The 6686-nt window shown below is 37.9% G+C and overlaps 1 pseudogene; it reads left to right on the top strand.

Moving 5' to 3' along the window:
• The first annotated feature begins 5245 nt into the window (after nucleotides 1–5245).
• On the top strand, nucleotides 5246–6158 carry LOC149933437 (homeobox protein extradenticle pseudogene; annotated as a pseudogene).
• The last annotated feature ends 528 nt before the right edge of the window (nucleotides 6159–6686 follow it).

The raw sequence follows: 6686 nt of genomic DNA, 5'->3' as shown, positions 1-6686 counted from the left end.
CATTTGTAACCCTTTTCGTTTTTCGCGTTGTTGTGCAATGAGAGTTTGGACCTTAGCGTTTAGCTTAGTGCTAGTAAACGTTTTCGTTGCTGTATCCTTTCCTATCTGAACGAAAATATTCGATAACCACCAACGGTCGCTGGTCTAGGGTCTCCGAAAATAAGTTTTTCGAAATCCCAAATCTCGGACCGAATAAAATTTTAGATTAAACTAAAAATTAGGTAACTCCCATCAAAATATAAGAAATTTTATACACAAGTTAATATTAACAGGTTATACATATGTTTTATTTATTTCCAAATTAATTCCGCGTAATCCCTGAATTTCGTAAGACCTTTCACACCTTTTTTAATAGTATTACTATCCTTTGCGTATACCATTGGGCTACACCAATCGGTTAGAATTTAACACAAAACTATCGATCACTACGAAATTGCAGAATGGTCTAATGTTTTGGTCTCGAACTACTTATTTTGACAATTTAAAACACAGATACGTGTGTTTGTGATAGTTAGAACACAGCGTTTTTTTGTTTTATATGATACAATTTTTTTAAGGCAAATGTGACCAAGTTTTCGACCCTAAAGAACGCCTTTTTGAAGGTCAAGATAGTAATTTACTACAGATCGACGATTTGGGCAGTCCTGCTTAAAAGCGCTTTACAAAAATTAATAAATATTGTAATTTATTCAAATAGGAGAGCTCCGTTTCCGAAGATATTAATCTTCTGAAAAGAATTAATAACGAGGGTTATTTTTACGAAGATCTGTATGAAATGGAGAGAAATTCTTTAGCCAATGGTGAAAGTGCCATGATAGTAACAAAATCAGGGGCTTACTACAAAATGTACAAAAAAATGAAGAATTATCTCAACGAATCAAAAGGCTACATTTCAAAAAGCGACTTTTCTCCGTATTCAACACATATGCTTTTTAATATTCGTCTTTCAACCTCCACGAAAGAGAGAATCGATTATCTGTAAGCTTTAATTTCCGTTCTGCGTTATAAATGTCAAAGAATTCACCAATTTAAATGGGAGTAGTCGACTACCATTTAGTTGCGGAAGAGCGTAGGGTAAAGCTCTATGTCACGGAAATTGTTGAGTGCAAAGCGCCATCGATTTTAGTTTAACATTGTAGTGATAAAACAACTGGTAACAAGGCGCTACCTATCGCCTAATGTGAAAATATAAAATATATAAAATATAGAGTAGCTTTCCTTTAAATCACTCAAATAAACCAAATAAAGCTATTACTATGCTGCAAAAATTGTAGTATTGCTTTACAAATTTTACCAGCAAACCAAGAATCAAGTCAGTCTCTACTCTGAGTACATTTCCCGTTCCATCCCCACAGTAACGCTGGACAAAGAGGAAGTAGACTACAACAGTTCGTAACCATGGTGAGGGTGTGGTTGGGTTCAGAAAACAAGCTGGGGATATTTGCTTTACAAGGGCGTATATCCAGGATTTCATTTCGGGTGGGTTCTAACTTTCGTCCCTTTGAGAGTTAAAACTAATTAAAGTAATGTTGCATTAAATACGCCTTAGATCTTTTAACGATTAATCCACTGCGTTCCAAATTTGTCTCGTTGAAAGTTGAATCTTCCTTCTTGATGCGCTCCTGCTACAACATTGTAGAGTAAAAACCGCCATTGTTCCTTTGGTACATCAGAAGCTAGCTATCAACTAAAAGACATTTCAAATAGAAAAATATCGAATATAATGTTGTAGTGTCTTTCGGAAAAGACTAGATTTTGATCAAAAAATGTATTTGATAGAGGCTTCCAGTGGAAATTTGGCATCAAATGAGATATGTAACGTCGACTACTAAGATTAATGTTTAAAATCGACTAATTTCTAAAAATGTTATTCAACTTTTATAAAATAGTAAAACATATGCTCTAGTGATAGTATTATTTTCGAAATAATTTTAAATTGATTTGGTAATTTACAATAATTTCAATAACCTCTAATCAAATCGCGCTGACCCTATAGAGGTCCTTTTAACAGGGCCGTTTTATCCAACGGACGCAAGGGCTTACGAATATTTGAAGGGGCCTACCAAAGTTTATAAGTATGAAAAAATGCAATTAAAAAAATTTCATCTGAAAAATAGAGCCTACAAAGATTTTGCAATGTTAGTGCCCCGGGCTACGAAAGCCTTAACCTGACGCGTCAATAACTATCCAAACGTGACGGTGCAGCCCTCACTCTCCATTTCCTACGCACTCATAACCCCGATGGCGGGAAGTGTTTTCTCGGGTTACCCGAAGTTTTGAACGTAGGCGAACCATTCTTACGCAATGAATTTTAAAGGAAAAGTCCAGATAGGGTAAACTTGGATCTATTTGAAAGATCATGTTTAAATATACTCAAAAATATCAGTCGTAAAATTGAATCTTTTTTTTAATGACGATAAATTAATTTTTAAACGAGCCAAATTTACCCGCCAAGCGATCTGCCATTTTGTTTCGCAGTGACGTTTTAGGACTTGAATCACGCGCTGTTCACGCTATAACAGCGCTCTGTTCCCTGCGCGCACTTGCTCCGCGTGCGGTCTGCGGAGGGAAGGCGAAAGAAAATGGCAGCTCGCTTGGCGGGTAAATTTCGCTCGTTTAAAAATTAATTTCTCGTCATTAAAATAAGATACAATTTTACGACTGATATTTTTGAGTTTATTTAAACTTGATCTTTCAAATAGACCCATGTTTTACCGAACCTGGACTTTTCCTTTAAAGATGCGATGTTTCATTCAATGAAGAAAAAAACCATACGCTTCCTGTAAAGGTACTTTGTTTTAGTATAATTTTAATTTGTGTCAGCTATAAAAGGTAAAAGTACAGTTATTGATATTTCTTTAATAATGATAGCACCGTATTTTATTTAAAAGGGCCTCTCGATTTGTGGAAACCCAACAAGCAGAACTCGTTTTCAGAAAAGAAGAATATGTTTCTAAAGATCTATTAATTTCGGGCCAAGCTGATATCCAGGATTTTAAGGAAATGACCTATTGGTATTTGAAGCCAGTCTTTTTCCTTTGGCTGTATGGTATCGGAATATCCATAATGGTTTTTTGTTTAGAATTGTTCACGCTGTTCAATTAATTGTACATTTGTTTTATGTAACTTTGAAAATAAAACTTCTTTTGAATTTTTGCTATAAAGTTTCATAAGGGTTGCATAAACAATAGGCAAATAATTTACTACGAAATTATGATGGCTGCTATAGTAAAAGCAGAAATATATTATGTTTTTATTCGAGCTGTTCGGTAGAAACATGTGTATTCGCAGTTTCCCACTGATTTTTAAATAATTTTTAATTGAAGAGCTCGTTACCTAAAAAACCATGAGATTTTGATTTATTTCGATAAATCATGGGAATGTAATCCGATTAAATAATTATAGGTTACATTTACACAATTAAAAATAGTTGAAAGTGGTGGTATGTTCAAGAATGTATCTATTTCTTCTTAGGGAGAAAAAACTATGTTGGGACAATGCGTCGGCATCATGGTCCAAATTTCCCCGGCCAGAGAGGGGGGGAGAGAAAAAGGTCACCGGAATGCGGTTCAATCGCGTCGAAAAACGTCAGTTTTAGCTAGGAGTAACAAACACAGCACCCCACACAAGGAGAACGCAACCCGTCAAAAGTCGTGCATTTTCTTGTGTACAGTTTTCATTGGTTTGACGCTTTAGCGCCTGCTGCCATCGGAAGGGGAAAATTCTCCCCCCCCACCCGTAAAACATTCAGCGTAAAGGTTCGTCAAATGAAATTTGTACACAACTCTGCGTTAGCGTGTTTAAAGGCTAGCTGCGTTCTCCTTGTGTCTTTTGCTCCTAGGTTTTAGGCAACCAATGCGATATCGATCTGATTTATCTTTTTAGAGGGAAGGAGCTTACTGTTAGAGCGTAAAATATAATAGGTCTTTCTATAAAGAATCATTGGCCTTATTGTTTTGAGTTTGCTGCTACGTCACGGGTGACGTATCGATGACGTTTTACTACGGAAAGCCCTGGGCATAAGGGTATATTCGACGAGGCACCCTGTTTTTAAGTATAGACTGAATTGAGCTTCTACGTACTTCGTGATGAATGAGCTAAATTAAAACAAGCTCAGCAAGCGTAGCTTATTTTTTGGAAAGGCCTATTGGGACTCTGGGAGCAACACTAAAAATCGTAAGTGTAAATAAATAGCTCGTGTCTCTACATCAATATCTCCGAGAAACCCACTCAGGGTCATTCCAAATCATTCATTTATGTATTTACACTAGTATGGTAATAGCTGATAAAATATATAGGCTAGCGTTTTTAACAAATTCCAGCACACTGTCCAAATGCTATTTTGAGGCCAAAGACCGACTTATAGATCTATTTAATCTAAGACCATTAACACCTGGACTACAATGCCAACGTTATAACTCCGATTTCAGAGTGTCCGCTATAAAACACCACCAAGTGGAGAAAATCCGCGATAGTAATCCACAAACATGCAGCAACCCCCCTTTTTTGATCCCCCTTCTTTAGGAGGCGAACGGTTCTCGCTCTCTTCCGCTGTTTTTCTCTTGACGCCGTAAATAACGGGCGAAAATTGGTCACGGCTCGCGGGGCGACCGAGCAAAATGTCGGGAGAGGAGCGCGAAGTGAACGGGGTTTTTCAGTACGAATTCCCTTGTGGACGAGAGTTGCCTCTAAATAACGATGGTGGCGTTGGGGTGGCGGCGACACTAGCCTAACAACAACGCCTACCTTCATTGCAGTCCAGGTGTAAATGGTCTTAGATTTAATTAATTAATTAATTAATACTTTACAGATGTGGAGTTTATATTATTCGATAATGATAAAAATTTAGCACATCTGTAGTTCGGCCGTTTACCGATTTGGCGTTGAAAAAGCGGCATTCATTTCTAAAAGGATTTTAGGTCATTTTTAGAAATTTAAGGTAGACATTTAGACTTTGACCCTATCGTATTTTTCCCTCAAAACTGTTTGTTCGATTGAGCGTTCAAAGATTCTTATCTTTCAGCTGAATGAGCGTGTTAAATGAATTTAAATTTATTCCTGACGTCACCATAGCCTAGCTGATTATTTATTTGATTATCGTATTGTGCATCGTCTCACTTTCGAAATATCTTAATTAGAACATCGAAGAGTAAACAGAGAGGTCATGAAAAAATTGGCTCGCGCATCGCTTAAACTTCGTCCTTTACCTAGTGGCTTTAGATATTAGCCGCGTCCGGTGCCCAGTATGGACAACCAACAGAGAATGACGTCTCAACATCATTGGCCTCCGCTATCCTCAATCAAAGTGACAGACAATGCAGTGCCGCAATCCAGATATGGCATGACTCAACCACCTCGGGTTGCGTATCCCATTAGCCAATCGTTTGATCAAGTTCATGGAGAACGTGATATTTTGGAAATTCTTCGTGAAGTCGAGAAGATCCCCGATCAGACGCTGGTCGACAGGCAAGAGGGGAAACACGCCTTGAACCGTCATCGAATGAAGCCGGCTTTATTCAGCGTGCTTTGCGAAATCAAGGAAAGCCTCGGTCTTAGTTGGAGAAAGAAACCACGAGAAGTGCCACCGAACCCGCAGTTAGGTTTATTGGACCATCTACTATACGTGGGAGGGGTGACGGAGCCAATCACGTCGGCGAATGAATTTATCTATCTGGAAAACCCCAGTGATAATTTTGATTATACGGCGCGGCTAGAGATGATTAGACAAAGCTACCAGCGGGAGTTAGAAAAATACGAAACGTCGTGTAACGAGTTTACAGGGCACGTGTTGAGCCTACTGAGAGAACAGAGCCTGACGCGTCCAATAGGACCGGAGGAAATCGAACAAGTGGTGCGGATGATCCACAAGAAATTCCACTCCGTTCTGGAAAAACTTAAACAGCAAACGTGCGACGCGGTGACGTCTCTTAAATTGAAGTTCGTCGACGCTAGAAGAACAAGGCGGAGATTCAGCAAACGGGCAACGGATATTCTCAACAAGTACTTTTATAGGCATTTAAACCACCCTTATCCTAGTGCGCAAACCAAGGAGGAACTTTCTAGAATGTGTGGAATCGGAATGTCCCAAGTCTCAGGTTGGTTCAGTAAGAAACGAATTCGGCACAAAAAAAATCTTAGTCAAGCTTAAAAAGCCAATTTGCGTGTCACCGAATTATCCACGCGTTAATAAAAAGTATCGATCGATTAGTTTTGAGATTGTCCATCTAGTAAGAATATTATTCTTTTGTATACTTTTCAAAATAAAATTAAGAAAGATTGGTAATATTTATTTTGAATAAAATTTATTTAGCGCAGGGGTACGGTTATTTTGGATGTCGATATAACCATTTTCAAAGTCACGATCGCCTTGTTTACATTAATAATATACTTTTTATTGTTAAATGTTTTCACCTTTTTGAAGGTAAAAGATCGGAAATGACGCAGAGAAAGAGCTTTTAGCTCTGCTTACGAATTTTGCAGTTTATCTCGCTGCTAATATTAGAATTTTCATTAAACGTTGGTGTACACTCCAGCAAATACTGGCACCCGTTAGTTAGCGGCGTTTAGAATTTCCTTTTTAGGCCGCCCAATAAAGGTCTCTGTTTCTGCCTTATTTTAAAATGATCATTTTCTACAACAATTTTTTCGCTTTCTACTTTTCAATTCACAATGTACGTAATCACTGT

This window comes from Leiobunum rupestre, chromosome 8, assembly GCF_980474605.1.
Source record: "Leiobunum rupestre chromosome 8, qqLeiRupe1.1.hap1, whole genome shotgun sequence".
NCBI lineage: Eukaryota > Metazoa > Arthropoda > Arachnida > Opiliones > Sclerosomatidae > Leiobunum > Leiobunum rupestre.
The sequence above is the reverse complement of the archived record's forward strand: the minus strand, read 5'-3'. Positions and strand labels throughout refer to the sequence as shown.